Source organism: Canis lupus, chromosome 22 (assembly GCF_003254725.2).
Source record: "Canis lupus dingo isolate Sandy chromosome 22, ASM325472v2, whole genome shotgun sequence".
NCBI classification, from domain to species: domain Eukaryota; kingdom Metazoa; phylum Chordata; class Mammalia; order Carnivora; family Canidae; genus Canis; species Canis lupus.
Window position 1 is genome coordinate 5,730,949 of NC_064264.1, and position 16,921 is coordinate 5,747,869.

A 16,921-nucleotide genomic window follows, 5' to 3' on the forward strand; every position below is an offset into this window, starting at 1 on the left:
AGTTATTCAAAATTCCATTTGCTTGATAAGAGATAAAGATAAAAAGATAATATGCTGACACTCAGTTCTAATGGTTGCTTTACCGGAGAGCACAGATACAGAACATTTCCATCATCAAAGAAACTTCTCTTGGACAGCACTAGTAGAGAACTATTGCAGATCTCCATCTAAATTAAAATATAATTCAAAATACTACCTCTGGGGAAAAGCCATAAACATATTATTTTAAATTCTTTTGTTCAATAGAACAGGAACTAAAAATAATTTTCATTTAAAATTCCTTTAAAGGGATCCCTGGGTGGCGCAGCGGTTTAGCGCCTGCCTTTGGCCCAGGGCGTGATCCTGGAGACCCGGGATCGAATCCCACGTCGGGCTCCTGGTACATGGAGCCTGCTTCTCCCTCTGCCTATGTCTCTGCCTCTCTCTCTCTCTCTCTATCATAAATAAATAAAAATAAATAAATAAATAAATAAAATTCCTTTAAAAATCACAACTTGCAGTATAAAAAGTATCTGTTTTTATAACATTCTCATTATTTTATTCCTTGCATAAGTTAATTACCTATTTGCTTCTGGGATGCCTGGGTGGTTCAGCAGTTGAGCATCTGCCTTTGGCTCAGGGTGTGATCCCAGAGTCCCGGGATTGAGTCCTACATCGGGCTCCCTGCATGGAGCCTGCTTCTCCCTCTGCTTATGTCTCTGCCTCTCTCTCTGTGTCTCTCATGAATAAATATATAAAATCTTAAAAAAATATATATCCATTTGCTTCTATTTTTGGTATGTAACACCAAGTCACTTTGAAGAATTTAGATACACAGCAACTACTTCTTCAAATGTGAAAGTTACAAATACTATATACATTTTGGTTTTACTGTGATTCCCAAATTCAGTATAGTCATTCCTGTATTGAAACAAATATTTAAATTATTCCAATTATTTATAAACCAAATTATATATAAACCCAATTATTTCTATAATTTAATACACAAAATGATTATTTCATAAAGCGTAACAAAAGTACTCTAGAAATGTCTTTAGAAATTAGTGTATGTGTAACCATAAATCATACAATGTTACTTAGCTTCTCATGAACCAAACATACTTTCTGTGAACGACGAAGAAAGTACTAGGGGTCTAGAAGGGGGACGTCCACCCAAAGATGGACTTGGACTTAGACTCCTTCAGTGGCCTCTTAACTATTTTTGGATGAAGCACAAGGTCCTTTGTATGACTTCATATCTCTTGGGATCTGGTTCCTGCTTATCTCTCCAGCTTTGTCTACCATTCTCCAACATCTGTTTCAGACTGCAGCTGTGCTATGCCCGTATTTTAGTGGAAGCCTCTTGCTGCCTATTATCTAGCAAGTGTTTACTGGGTGCCTATCTCAGGCAGGCACCGGTTTAGAGGTTGAAAATGCAGCAATAAAGAAAAGACTTGTTCTAGTGGAAGACCAACATTAAATAAATGCTTATCTATTAACTAACTGCAGAACTAAAAAGGGGCAGAGAGTTGGTATTATGACAAGTGACTGCATGCTGCTATAAAGTAAACATTAACCCCAGTGTGTACACTTCAAGGTAAGCTGGAGCAGGACTGCCCATGCTTTTAAGAGGTGAGGCAAAAAAGATTGGGTGGAAATGACTCCTCCGAGCTGAGAAGACATCTCAAAGTGACTAAGAAAGAAACAAGTGAGTGAAGACAAGTGTAGGAATGTTTACAAGGAGTTAGAACTAAGCATATAGAACTCCCTGAGGGAAAAAAAGCCACACACACTAGTGGCAGCCTGTCTCTGAAAACCTCTTTGTATTAATCTTGGCCCTATCCCCTACCAGAATCAGTTCTCAGGGAGTTGGCCTCTCTAAATGGTAATCTATCTGTTACGCTTCCACTAAATTATCTTCCCTGTTTCAATCACTGCACTCCATAATTTGATCTTATGAGACATTCAAGGAGGGAGGCATGTACTAGCTCTTCCTCCCACATTAAATGATTGTTCCCATTACTTCACAATTTGAAAATTCCTTGGGGTTTCAGTTTGTTTAGGTAAGTGCTTCTTTATAAGTGGTAACTTATTCTTGTCATACTCTTACACTTGAGTTTATTTGCAGGCACTGCATCCTGATTCAGGTTCAGGTGGCATACTTTCATTTCCTTTCAATTCTAGTGCAAGAGCTCTAAAAGCCAATGCTGTCATCCAGTGTCATGCCATTTTTATCCTCAAAGTAGCTCATCTTTTAAATATAGAAAACATTGAATTAACTTTTTAAAAATAAAGAGTTCACATAAAAACTTAACCTTCCTATTATGTATTTATTTATTTAAAAAAGATTTTATTTATTCACGAGAGACACAGAGGGAGAGGCAGAGACACAGGCAGAGAAAGAAGCAGGTTCCCTGCGGGGAGCCTGATGTGGGACTCCAGCCCAGGACCCAGGACCCTGGGATCACACCTTGAGCCAAAGGCAGATACTCAACCACCGAGCCACCCAGGTGTCCCCCTATTATGTATGTAAAGCATCAACTTCAAGGGTTTTGTTTTAACTAAAAGAGGGGATCTTATGATTCAAAACTCAAAAGGTTAATTGAAGGACTGAATATGTAACATATTTTTTTTGTAACATATTTTTAAAGAACTAAGCCTTAATACACTTTAATAAACCTTGAATAATTTAAAATCGGTTACCAGTGTTCTTTACTTAACACAAATAAATTCATTTAACATTATCTCACAAAGTGTCAGAAAACTTTGCAACTCCACTTCACCACTGAACAATGCACTTAATTAAACATCACTGACCTCAACATGCCTTCAAAGTCAAAATAAGGTTTATCTGGATTTGCACAAAATAATAACATTTGGAAATATTTAGATTGTAAAGCTGAACAGCAAAGTACATATAGAGGTGGTAGGCTGGACTGAGAACAAACTAAAAGTTTCACTGTCCCGACCATTTTAAAAAAGGGGGCTTGGGATGCTTGGATGGCTCAGTTGATAAAGTGTCTGCCTTCGACTCAGGTCATGATCCCAGGGTCCTGGGATCAAGCCCCGTATTGGGCTCCCTGCTCAGCAAGGGGAGGGGAGTGTCTGCTTCTCCCTCTGCTTTTCCCTCTCTCTCTCTCTCTAATAAATAAATAAAATCTTTTAAAAAATGAGTCTTAACTTTTTCAGAAAAAAATTTTAAATATGGTGTTATTGTCAAGAAACTGTAACACAAAAACCATAACCTGTGATCACTTAGATGCAGCCAGATCTTATTTTACCTTTGTTTTATAAACCATAAAAAAAAATACTTAGTGTTAATTACTACCATCATTTCAGGACAATTTAGAATATACTTCCACTCGTAGAAAGCTAGAACAATTATTGGTCTTTCTGGAATTATTATCTAAAGAACCAGTTTTATCTCTTATTTCTTCCCATCAAAGAAAAAGTTCAAAGGCTACATGACCTAAGAGCTACAATACTAACAAAACAATAACTATAGCAAATAATAGCAGACATTTAAAGAGCAATTATGTGCTGGAAACTGTGTTGAAAACTTTATCTACATCATCTCATTCTCACTCTTTCCTTATAGTAAGCAAAAAGAGAACTGGAACTCAGATCTTTCTTTTTCTTTTACCCCAAGTTTCAAGCAGTTAATCTATAATGTCCCTAATAGCATACAGTCCCTTTTCTACAGTCTTCTAAAAGGCCATATAGCAGAATAAATCTCTAATTAGATTCTTGCTATAAAATTAAAAAAAAAAAACTCACTGAGTTTGGTTAGTTCATAATAAGTAATTCTCTGTGACACTCATCAACCTGCCTACAACTAGCCCAATTACACACATACACACAGAAGAGCACATTTTCAACACTGAAAAAAAAAAAGTTTCCTATTAAGCTATGTCATGAGTCACTAGACTATAATCATGGTCCATAACCACCCTTATCAAAATCACTTAAGGATCCTCTTCATTATACTTTATTAATATTTACATACTATACTGGGAATTTGATTTTTAAATTATATATTTCAGGAATATAAAATCTATGTAAAAAAATAGTAACATAAACATCTCCAAAATAAAGGATGATCACTGTTAAAATCTAACAAAATGGGAAAAGTCAAATTCCCTTGCTCTAAAGATACAGGCAGACTATGGAAGACAAGTCTATGAATTTTAGTCACTAGATCCTCCGCCCACCTCCTTGGTAAGTACAGTTCAGCTCATGTAAAAGTAATTCAATAATTATTTGTTAAGCAAATGAACAAATGACACCACTACTGGACAATTAGATCACAAAAGAAAAGGGCAAAACCCATATTAAGAAATCCCACATTAATGCCTAATTTTATACATGCAGACTATTTTCATGCCTAAGCAGAAAACTCTAAGTAACACTGCCTTGACTAATCTAGTTATCAACTACAGAATTAAACAACTACAAGAAACAGTGAAAAACAAATGTTTCCACCAACAACAGCCAATGTAGGAGTCATTTGTGTTACAGCTGCATTTGATTGCAATCTATGCTATTCTTAAAATGACAGGTTTCACAAAAGAATGTGTATTTTCTTAAGATTTTTATTTCACTTTTTAAAGGGAAAAGTAAAGCAGTGAAAGTAAACAATGCCTCCAAGGGGGTAAGTAGTTTGACATTTGCAAGGTGAGAGAAAGAAAGGTCTCAAGGCAAGGAGAAACAGGAATAGCAGTGGAGCAACAGAACTGCCTATGAGTGAGAGCACATATACTTGACCCAAAGTCAGATAACAAGAAGGAAGTTTCAGAAGAAAGCCCAGCTTGGGAGCAAGCAGACAGAAGGCTGGGAAAAAGGCCAGGTGTAGTAATAAGGTGCACCCAGAGCTGATTTACTACTAAGAAAGGTTCTGGTGACATCTAGTTTTAATACGGTCCACTTATAGGAAGTTTTAATAGGACAGAGAAGAGTTTCTTGCTGGAAATATCACAGCAGCACATGTTAATCTGTTAGATGTGGATCTGAGTGACAATGAAGAAATTTTACAGCTTGCAATTGACAAGTAACTGAATTATATCCTTATCTGGCAGGGCTATTGGAAGGATTAAAGATAATAAATATGAAATTAAGTAATTTAAGTGTCTCTTACAAATATTTATTAATTATTTGTAAGCTTCATGAAAATAGGAACCTTGCTCATATCCCCAGGGCCTAGAATAGGCCTGTAGTATAAATGTGTTGAATAAATGAGAAAATAAAAGATGAAAAGAAAAGTTTTAAGCTGCATTCAATCAGAGATGGCAATCTGGTGTCAAATCATAAGACCTGCAGCAATATACCTAACATTTAGACTGGGCATTGAAAAGAAGAGACTGTAAAATATATTAAGGTTTAATTTTCACTCTAGGAAACAGACACTTCATATCTACTTGCACTGTCTAATATACTAGCCACTAGCAATATGCAATTATTTAAATTAATTTAAGTTAAATTAAAACTTGGCTCTTCAGGCATACCAATCACATTTTAAGTGCCCAAAAGGCACATGTAGCTAATGTCAACATATTGGACAACACAGGTAAAGAACACTTCTATCCCTGCAGAAAGTTCGACTGGAGAATGACAAACCCAAATATCTACCTATCTACAGGAGCCTGTTAAGTAAAGTAGGAAGTACCAGTGAGAGATGGGGGCTGTGGTGAACTGGAAAACAGAGCACATGCTCCATCCCACGTGGGCAATAAGCACTTACTTGACAGTCTATAGGAATACAAGAAGAGTATTACCAGATCTTCTAATTACTCAAGAAAATGCAGTCAGATTTTTTTTTTTAAGATTTTATTTATTTATTCATGAGAGACACAGAAAGAGAGAGAGAGAGAGAGAGACACACACACACACACACACACACACACACACAGGCAGAGGGAGAAGCAGGCTCCACGCAGGGAGCCCGACGTGGGACTTGATCCCGGGTTTCCAGGATCAGGCCCCGGGCTGAAGGCAGCACCAAACCGCTGAGCCACCCGGGCTGCCCCAGAGTCAGATTTTTGTATGAAAGCATTTAAACACTGCCAACAATTCAATTTTTCTAAAGTGCAAATCTTCCCCCTCCCCCACCCCCCAAAACAAAAATAACCCCTCAATACCAAAAAACATATATATTAGCTATACCAGGCCACTAGCTTGCAGCCCTCTGACATCTGTATTCCAGGGGAGTTTTTGCTTTTGGTTTTAAGCAAAGCAGCAGCAAAGAATTAAGAATTATTACTAGAAGCAGGAAAGTCACGACACAACTGTGTAATAACCATTTGCATCAAGACTGTAGCTTTGTTGAAGGACCAGCAATTCTTTCCACCTCTAATCCCATGTTCTTATTCTAAGGAGAATCTGTGAGCTGGCTGATAGGCTCTCCTAGATTGTTCTTGGTGGAGTGCATTCTGGCCAGTAATCAGACTAACAAAAAAATATCTCCTAAACAATACAGAAATTAGATAGTTTTTGGCTCTTTATAAAACTAGAAATTTCATATGATTCAACCTAACAGCTCTCACTAAGTGAAAGACTTAACAAGTTGAATTCTTCTACATGAGAATAGAATTCAAATTGCTAATTAGGTCCTAGCATAATAATGACCTGCCCATGATCCTACAGTTGTCAGAAGTAGAGGTGGGGGTGGGGTGGGGAGGAATTCAAGATTCCTTCTCCAGTGCTCTTTACCTATATCATAATTACATCTTAAATACAATGAAACAATCCAGATGTCTCAAGTTGTAAGTGTATACTATCCCAATTTAATGTATTTATAGCTATTTGAGAAAATGTACTAAGTTCCAAAATATGTCCATTACATTAGCTAGCACGGTATTCAGAAGAGGCCCTCAATGAGCAAGGGAATGATTCACACTTGGACTTTGTTTTCTCCTTAGATTCTTTTTTTTTTTTTTTTAATTTTATTTATTTTATGATAGTCATCAGAGAGAGAGAGAGGCAGAGACACAGGCAGAGGGAGAAGCAGGCTCCATGCACCGGGAGCCCGATGTGGGATTCGATCCTGGGTCTCCAGGATCGCGCCCTGGGCCAAAGGCAGGCGCCAAACCGCTGCGCCACCCAGGGATCCCTCTCCTTAGATTGACAGAAAAACAGCCACCGACAAGTTTGGGTATGTGTTGAGTTAAGTAAAATAAATGACAGTCCGTGTAATGAAGACATTTTATTAAGGGTCTCGTTCTTGTTTTTTTAATTACTGCCTAATTTCTATTTTTCACTGAAACACTGTAAAACTGTCAATCTATTACCAAATTTTCACTTCTCTAGTGTCACCAGCATTTCAGAGACTATCGCTGCTAAACAACATAAAATCTCCACTCAACAGTCCAAAATATAAATATCTTGCCTCCTGCCAAAATATCATCATCTTGCATAGTTTCTCCTTTTCTCTTATATTCTTTCCTTATACAATATGTTTATTAGCTTGAACTTGGAAGGCAAGTTCGATCAGTGGGTACCTTTACATTACTTCTAGGTCATCAGGGCTCTAGTTGTGTGCAAGTACAACAGACACACACATTGGAGGAAGGGGACCAGGAAGACAGCACACAGAACAACTAGCTCTAATGAGTCTAGAAAACAACAGGATGCCTCAAGTGCGCGGTGGCTGAAGGTTTTGTTCAAATGATTATCAGTTCTGGTCACTTGCAATTTATCTATTATGATTTTTTTCCTTAGTCCAGTCAGGCATGCTTTTTTATACCAGCTCATGAAGCAAGTTTCTTTTCACCTTGGAAAGTTTGGATTCCACTTTAAGATGGGGAAGGGAAGGAAGGAGAGGGGCAGGCAGAAAGGAAAGAGGGGGCAGAAGGAAGGGACAGCACTTATTGGAAGAAACCTGCTGCTGCTGCTGCTTTTCCTGTTAATCAGATACTCCAGTCACTATTTTAGTATAGGCATAAAGTAGAAATACATGAGAAGAAAAAAGGTCACCTAATTAGGGACCATTTATTTGACAAAAATACTTAAATTTCATTCTTTAAGAAGTTTTTATTTTATTTCCCTTCTCCAAATTCCAATGAAAGTAAAAGGCCTAAATAATTTGGTACAGTTCCCAGGGGAGTGGGCAAAAGCTTATCAAGAGGACCACTAATATTTATAACTCGATATTCAAAAGAACAAATCTTTCATATTCAGTTTCATGCCAATATTTTACATTAAAAAAAAATGAGAGACTAAGAGCAAATCTATGGCATACTGCAAGACCTTGAACAATGCTTAGTCTACAAAGAATGTACCATACCATGGATGATATGGTAGGGTCTGAAACCATACTCTGGTTTTAAGTTCCAGTTCTACCACCAGGTATGACCTCGGACACGTTAGTCAACCTCTTGGTGCCTTCATGGGAAAAACTGAGATTTACAACAACAGAAATAAGGGAGATGATCTTTATAAAACACTGTCACTAAGTGTGCATTCATTACACTGTAGTGGTTATTATTATTATTATTATTATTACTCAAGTAGCCACATGAAACAAAAATATATGGGGATTATTTGAAAACAACTTTTAGGGCAGCCCCGGTGGCGCAGCAGTTTACCGCCGCCTGCAGCCTGGGGTGTGATCCTGGAGATCCGGGATCTAGTCCATGTCGGGTTCCCTGCATGGAGTCTGCTTCTCCCTCTGCCTGTGTCCCAGCCATTCTCTCTCTCTCTCTCTCTCTCTCTCTGTCTCTGTCTCTCAATAAATAAATAAATAAAATCTAAAAAAAACAACAACACAAACTTTTAATTATTATCTGGTTTACCAACTGGATCTTAAAATCAAGACCTGTGTTTATTCTAAAAGGGGATATTTGGCTACATCAGATTAAAAGTTCTTTTCTCTGATCTCCTCTGATGTTTTCAAGGCTAAGAAAATTTCTTCCTGGGGCACCGGGTGGCTTAGTCAGTTAGGTGTCTGCCTTCAGCTCAGGTCATGATCCCAGAGTCTTAGGACTGCACCCCATATTGCGCTCCCTGCTCAGCAAGGAGCCTGCTTCCCCTTCTCCCTCTGCCTGCACCACTCCACCTACCTGTGCTCTCTCTGTCAAATAAATAAATAAAATCTTAAAAAAAGAAGAAAATTTCTTCCTAAATGCCATTCAGCAGCAGGTAAAACATGTAATGCTCATAAGAGGTACTAATTATAACTTAACCATAGCACCAAAAGACATATAAAAATATGATAGCTTACAGTTTTGAGTAAGTCTACATCTGATTTTTAAAATTCGCTGAATTATTAGATGTAGTCAAATATTTTTAGGTTTAATCTTTAGGGCACTCAAATCATATATAACTTTCAACCAGTAGTGACCAGCAGCACACTTATCTAAGTTTCATAAAAGTAGAAAACTACATTTGAGGAGACATCTCTTTTAAGTCATACAGGTAACTCAACCATTTTTAAACTATCTCAAAAATTATCTTCCCCCTCTTACTCATCATATTAAATACAATTCAAGGAGGTTTTCCAATTTTTCTTCCCAGAGGATAGGGCTACCCTTAGGAAACCTGCACAGTGGATACAAGTTCATGGAGTATCTATTTGATTCCTTTCCTTGCTTTATTGTGTCTATTTTACTTTGGCTAGTGTCCTGGGGGGTTTTTGGTCTTTTCTTTTTTTTTTTTTAAATCTCCCTGACCTTTGTAATTGATTTTCTCTAGATTTACTATCAAGCTGTGGATTATTTCATATACATTATTTTACATTGATGACCAAATAAGATAATGCCTCAGGGAACATGAAACAATAACACAATGTGGCCCCTTTCCACCCCATAATCTCTAAGGATTAGTGTAGGTTTTTATATCCCAAAGGATTCTTTGCCCAACACTTAAGCTGACTCTCATAAAGTTTTGTGGATGTGGTGAGTTAACTTAGTGCTTAGAAATCTCCTGATACTACCACTTCACTCAAGTAGCTTAGGTTTCTCCTATTTCTTCTCCCAGATTATTTTCATAGAAAAAAGGTGAGTTTTGCTTAAGTACTAATTCTAGAGGCTTGAGCTGCTTAAACTCTCCCACCCAGCTAAATAACGGACTCCTATCTTCTGCTTCCTTGCGGATTCCCCACGTACAAGAGTCCACGGACTCACCCACAGTGATGTATGACTCAGAGGAATGACTGGATGAGAGAACTGTGGGCTAAGCAGTCACTGGAGCAGTTCAATGTGGTACACTGGAAACTGCCAAGCCCTTGAATCTTCTCGAATCACATCATACACATCTTAATTGAAAATATTTAAAAATATTTAATCAATAAGATGCAAAAGATTTTCTTTCCATCAGGAATTGAGATGTGTTCATTGATTTAAAGCTGCAATTTGATTTTAAGAGCTTTAAGTTTCATACAGGTTTTACCATTGCGAATAAAATTCTTTAAAAACAAAGAAAAATTGCTAGAAATTACCATTAGTATAGTAACAATTCAGTTTCACAACAGAAGCATTACTGCTTATATGTTCACAATTTTGAGAAAGTGCTGAGAATAATTATTACACTAAGGTTTTCTAATTTCACAATTTTATCTGTTTACATTGCCAGCCCTCTCAATAGACATTCAACTCCAACTCCATTTTGGAAGCTCCCAAAACTGTTTATCCACTAACTGATAAATATCAGGTCTCTGGTTTGATTATTTGGTGGGGAATTATACAACACTGACATAAAGTCACCTGGTCATCATGCAAATTTTCTTTTACATAAAGCCTACAGATAGATTAAGAACTGAATATTTTGAATATAATACAAATTCTTTTTCTTGCTATTAGTAGAGGGAAGAAGGCATTATAGAAATGTTTTGATCTCGATTTCCTAAATATATAAAATACTATCTGGTTCAATTCAAACCTAGGATTTTTAACAGCTGGTCTCAGTATGAAGACAACAAACTCAGCACACAGGAAAAGGGTTTCTAACCAATGTGAGGGTAAAAATAGTCCTGATGCTTTATGGATTTAGATTCTCTGTGTTATTTCATTTGCATTGTTAGCTCTACTTGAAAGTAGCTTCATCTTTTAGTCATTTATTCTATAGCCTATAATTCCTACAGAATGTTAGTGATATCAGACTACTCTTCATAGAGTCACAGAAGGACTACTATTAGGGGCCAAAACAAATATATCAAAATGTTTCCACATCATCAACATGCATAGTTGGTACAAATTATTAGATAGGCTACCTGGCCATGATGCATATTTGAGAGTGATGAACAAAATCCGTGTTTTTTTGCTAAGCTTTTGATATGATAATGTGGGTCATTTATCTTTGTAAACGTCCCTCTGGTAGATATCTCTGATGAGGCTGACCACCAGTAAGAAAGCATAAACTCCTGTGTTGTAATGGTTTTATTTCCCATTTCCCTCTAGTATTGCTAGCTGAAAGCTGGCTGTGTCTGTGGAACAGTCCAAGGTAACACATTCAAATGGCAACTGACCCTACAACTTTGGTCCCTTAGCACTATTCATTCAACAACTGTGTTAGGCAGAAACAAATGAAAAAATATGTACATATGTATGTATATGTACACAGATATTTGTATGAACACATTCTAAAAGACACCCATGTTACGCTTCTCCCAGTTCAATATTTAGAGCCAAGAAAGAAATTAATAGGATTTGAGCTTGCTGTATTTTTATACAGATCAAAATGAGACTATAGATGACTAAAGGGAAGTAGGCGTCTGTGGGTTTAATTCATACACGAGGTAGGGGCTAAAGTATGGAGTACATTTGATAAAAGCAATTTAGATGTGAAATGAACTTGGTTTAAGTGAGTCTTTACATATTTTATAACAGATGGTACAGCAACAATCTTTATATCAGTTAAGATTAGATCAGATTCTTGAAACTGTGAACTCTATCACCACGAATGGGCTATATTATCTTCTCCAAATAAAGTATATTATAGAATGTGTATTTTCTGTAAGGTACATGTTCACACTATGTGAAATCTGAAGGAGACACATTTAAAAAATGAAAATAAATTTATGTAACTGTTACTTTAAGTAGTGACTAAAGGAACTTAAAGTAGGTGTGTAAAGGGGGAAATGAATGAGGTAATGTAGTTCGAAGAGGCTGACCTAACAGAAATCAGACAATAAAAGATGGGAAAAATGACTGTGACAAGAAGCACTTTCCAATTTTCATATTATACTATAAATTGAAGGCTTATAGCCAGAATCCTTTAAAATAGTCTAGAGCTAAGCACCCAAGATTATCAAGCAGCCCCAACTGCTAACCTTCTGATCAATTTCTTAGACTCCTAAAAATATTTAGGTTAGGAATTAAATAAGCTGCTTATGGTGACAGAAGCAATGTTTCTCTAGCTAGCCACTGTGATATATACTGCAAGTATGAATCATTTTTCCAAATTAAAATTCCTATGATCCTATGACTACATGATGGGTGCCAACAGAATATACCAGTGGGATCAAACAACTTCTATTCAGCAAATTTAAAAATTCCATTCTGCAAAATTCCAGTTGCCTCTCAGTAGAAATCAGAATTATTAGCTGCATATCATGTCAAACTGTAGGAAGCTGCCCTGTCGTACACTAACCAAGACACTGTTGCTATGGTGACTAAGCAACTATAGCAAATGGCTACTTCATTAGTGACTCCATGAAAGTATAAATGCAGGAATAATGGATGGGAAATACCTGACAGTGTATGGTTACCAATGTGTGCTAAGATTCAGACAGAATTTTTTGAAACGATAAGGTGAATTTCAATATACTATTTTAGCAATCTTTGAAAAATTAAGAAGAGAGATTCTGGTGCTAATTAAAACCAAATCAAGCTGGGGGAAAAATTACAGAAGGAACGGTAAGGCTCAAGGGAGAGTGCTCCATTTTGGACCAGCTGCTGATACTGATATTGGTATCAGAGACTGCAAGTCATTCAGACTGTCCTTTAGGACAGCAAAGAGAGAAGGAAGGACTCCCCCTTGATTCATTGCTTCAGACTCTCTACTGTGAATGGGGTTTCAGGCCATATGGTCTCACTCTCTTGCCACCAAAAAGATGAACAGAGGGGCTGAAAGAATTCTGTGCATGCTTCGACTTTGAAAAATTAAAACTTTACATTCAAGAATGATAATGAAAGCTGGATATAAAGTTCTGTGGTACAGTGACAGAAGATCAATGCTAGAATTAGGATTCTCTCAAAGAAGTTAAATTTTTCTTACACTCCATATTTTCTTACTCTAACTCAAAAACAAAGGCTATAAACTAAAAAACCCCAAACGCTATCTTTTCCTCATATGTTTGCACTGCCACTAAGAACTTGTAGCTGACACAAACTATATAGGAACTAACTAAAGATATGCTTAGATCTTCATATCTACTTAATGTTATTAGTTATGTTAATATTATGTTAGTTGTAAAAATGTCAGTTGTGTTATTGTTATGTTACATAATTATGTTGGTTATATAAATGATGCTAGTTATATTATAACCTTTTGATGACACACTATCACAAAAAATAAAGTCCTAGTTCAAAATAAAGTATAATTACAAGACATGTAACTAGTTATGTAATAGCCTATTGTTATGGAACAATTATAGCAGTTCAAAAATGGACAAGTACACTGGCAATACTGATTCAAGTTGATTCGGTTTTTTGAGGGGGGGGGGTTTGTTGGCAAAACTACCATTACAAGTCAAAAAAAAAAAAAAAAGGACGAGCAATATACAAAACTGCCTGACTTCTATTAAATATTAAGTGCAGGCAGCCTGGGTGGCTCTGCGGTTTAGCACTGCCTTCAGCCCAGGACGTGATCCTGGAGACCCAGGATCGAGCCCCACGTCGGGCTCCCTGCATGGAGCCTGCTCCTCTCTCTTTCATGAATAAAAAAATAAAAATCTTTTAAAAAAATATTAAGTGCTATGTTTGTTTTTGTCCTTGCTTTGATCAGTATAAACATCAGAGTGTTAAAAGCCATACTTAAATTTATCCTCTCAAATTTCTATTAGGATCTTCTAATTCTTGAGACTTAGGCATACTACATAACGCATCTCTTACTTCCTATGTGAATGGCATGCTCAAAGGCACACAAATTCATGCTGAAATGATCTCTCCTACCATACTCGAACACCTAACCTCACATACCACACACATTGCCATTATTAAACTTTTTACTCCAATTTCTTATGTATCTATCTTACCTTGCTTGTCAAATTGAAAGCTGTTTGTTGGGGGCAGGGGGATGTGTATCCCACACACCTTAAGTTCAGAATAGTATCTAATTAGGTATTCTGTTTCTAAAGTAAGAGATGACCAAAAAATTTCATACGTTACTATGTTTGTCCCTCTGACCAGGTTCCTTTCCACCAACAGCTCTCAAACATCTCACCTTCAACATTCTGAGGTTAACACATAAATCTTTCTCACTCACCCTTCATTCTTCCTCACACTGTATTATAAACAGTATCTCCAACTTCTGCTAAATATGTATGTTTACACTATCTTCTCACCAGCCACCTTCCAACCCCAACAAAAGCCTCTATTTCAAAGTGATATCACATCTCTAAACAGAAGTCTGATTTCTAAACAGACTGTCAGAGGCAAACCACCCTGTATTCTACAAGTGCCTGCTCTTAATTAAAGAAGACAAACAGAAAAATAAATAAATAAATAAAATAAAGAAGACAAACAGGGCAGCCCGGGTGGCTCAGTAGTTTAGCGCCGCCTTCAGGCCAGGGCCTAATCCTGGAGACCCGGGATCAAGTCCCGCGTCAGGCTCCCTGCATGGAGCCTGCTTCTCCCTCTACCTGTGTCTCTGCCTTTCTCTCTCTCTGTCTCTCATGAATAAATAAATAAAATCTTAAATAAAAAAAAAAAAAGACAAACATACAGAGAGGTAAATAAGTGTACTGTAAAAGCTACAATGGAGAGATGGAGTCAAATACAGGGGGGAAGAAAGGGCAATTTCCTGGAGGAGTAAGGAAAGGCTTTTCTGGGGAGGTGAAGGCCTAGCTAGGAGTTTGTTATACAGAATGGGGCATGGTATGTATGAGGGGCAGAAAAGAAGGTGGCAAATTCCAAGAATGGAGAGTGTGAGTGAGGAAGGAGGGAGAAGGAAGAGAATAATGAGGGAAAGGTGGGAGGGAGGGCAGAAGAGGTGAAAACATAAGTGGTAAAAAGATTAGGTCAGACCACAGAAGCTCTTATGCCAAACTAAGATATAGGAGTCAGTTGTCAAAACTGGGGAGCCATTGGAAAGGGCTCACTTTAAAATGAAAATTAACTCTGACCACAAAAAAGAGAATGAAGCAGGGTAAAGAGAGAATGGTGTCAGGGAGAACAATAAGCAAGGGATGAAGAGCAGCTACACCGAGTATCAGGTACCAGCAAGTGGAAGGGCAGTATGGTATGTAAGTATGGTAAGTAGACCTATGGTGCTGACCTCCAGAACCAGGTACTATGAAAGAAACCAGCATGGAAAAGCTACACGCTGGTGGAGTGGCCAAGACAAATACCCAAACAGAAGAGCTTCTTGAACTTCTAAGTATTCCTCCTTGTTCCTGAAATTTGCCACCTTCTTGGCTACCCTTCACTTCCAGTGTTCATGGCAAATGCCTCTCTGGATCCTCACCTCCCAAACAAAGCAGCCCCTTACTCCCTACGCGGTCGCTCCATTTCCCTCATCCTTCACTCTTCTCTGTCTCTGACAGCTCTCACTAGACTACAGTGCCCCTACAGCCACTAACCAGTGCTGCAAGCGTCGTGTTCAAGAGGAAAACAACCCAGTATGTTACTCAATTACAGTCCATCTAGGACATTCCCGTGTCTATTATCTGTCAGACACTATGTTACCTACTGATCTACACTTCTTTTAAAGCCCACTAGCAAAAACTACAGAACTCTCCAGTGAAAGCAAACAAAGGCAAGACTATCAGAGAAGTGGGACACCTGGGTAGCTCAGCGGTTGAATGTGTCTGCCTTCGGCTCAGGGAGTGATCCTGGGATCTGGGATCGAGTCCCACATCGGGCTCCTTGCATGGAGCCTGCTTCTCCCTCTGCCTGTGTCTCTGTCTCTCTCTCATTGTCTCTCAAGAATAAATAAATTAAAAAAAAAAAAAAGACTATCATAGAAGAAACCTGACACAAGCAAAAAGTTTTCTGGTATTTGCTTTCTGAAGTTTTACTGAGGTATAACTGATATAAAGGAAGCTGATCTGTATCCTGTGCAATTTGATAAGGTGTCACATATGCATATGCCTGTGCAACCATGTGATATTTGTCTTACAAAAACTGCCTAGACTCACAACCTAGGTTCCTCAACACTCAACTTTTTTTTTTTTCATGGAAGAATATTCATAAACCCAAACTGAGGGTTTTTTTTTAATAAAGTTATTGTGGGGATCCCTGGGTGGCGCAGCGGTTTGGCGCTTGCCTTTGGCCCGGGGCACGATCCCGGAGACCCGGGATTGAATCCCACGTTGGGCTCCCGGTGCATGGAGCCTGCTTCTCCCTCTGCCTGTGTCTCTGCCTCTCTCTCTCTCTCTCTGTGACTATCATAAATAAATAAAAAAAAATTAAAAAAAAAAAGTTATTGTGTGTCTCTGATCAATAATCTCAGGAACTTAAGGACACATAAGTTTGGTTTTGTTTTTTAAAACTTTATTATTTATTTTTAAAGATTTTTATTTATTTATTCATGAGAGATACACACAGAGAGAGAAGCAGAGACATAGGCAGAGGGAGAAGCAGGCTGCCTATCTATAGGGAGCCAGATGAGGGACTTGATCCCAAGACCCTGGGGTCATGGCCTGAGCCAAAGGCAGACATTCGGGATGTCTGGGTGGCTCACTGGTTGAGCGTCTGTCTGCCTTTGGCTCAGGGCCTGATTCTGGTCTGGGGATCGAGTCCCCCATCAGGCTCCCTGCATGGAGCCTGCTTCTTCCTCTGCCTGTGTCTCT

The 16,921-nt window shown here is 37.9% G+C and overlaps 1 protein-coding gene across 1 annotated transcript in view; it reads right to left on the minus strand.

Moving 5' to 3' along the window:
• Positions 1 to 16,921, minus strand: part of GTF2F2 (general transcription factor IIF subunit 2) — a 147,527-nt gene that overhangs the window by 22,007 nt on the left and 108,599 nt on the right. The gene's annotated exons all lie outside the window — the stretch shown is intronic.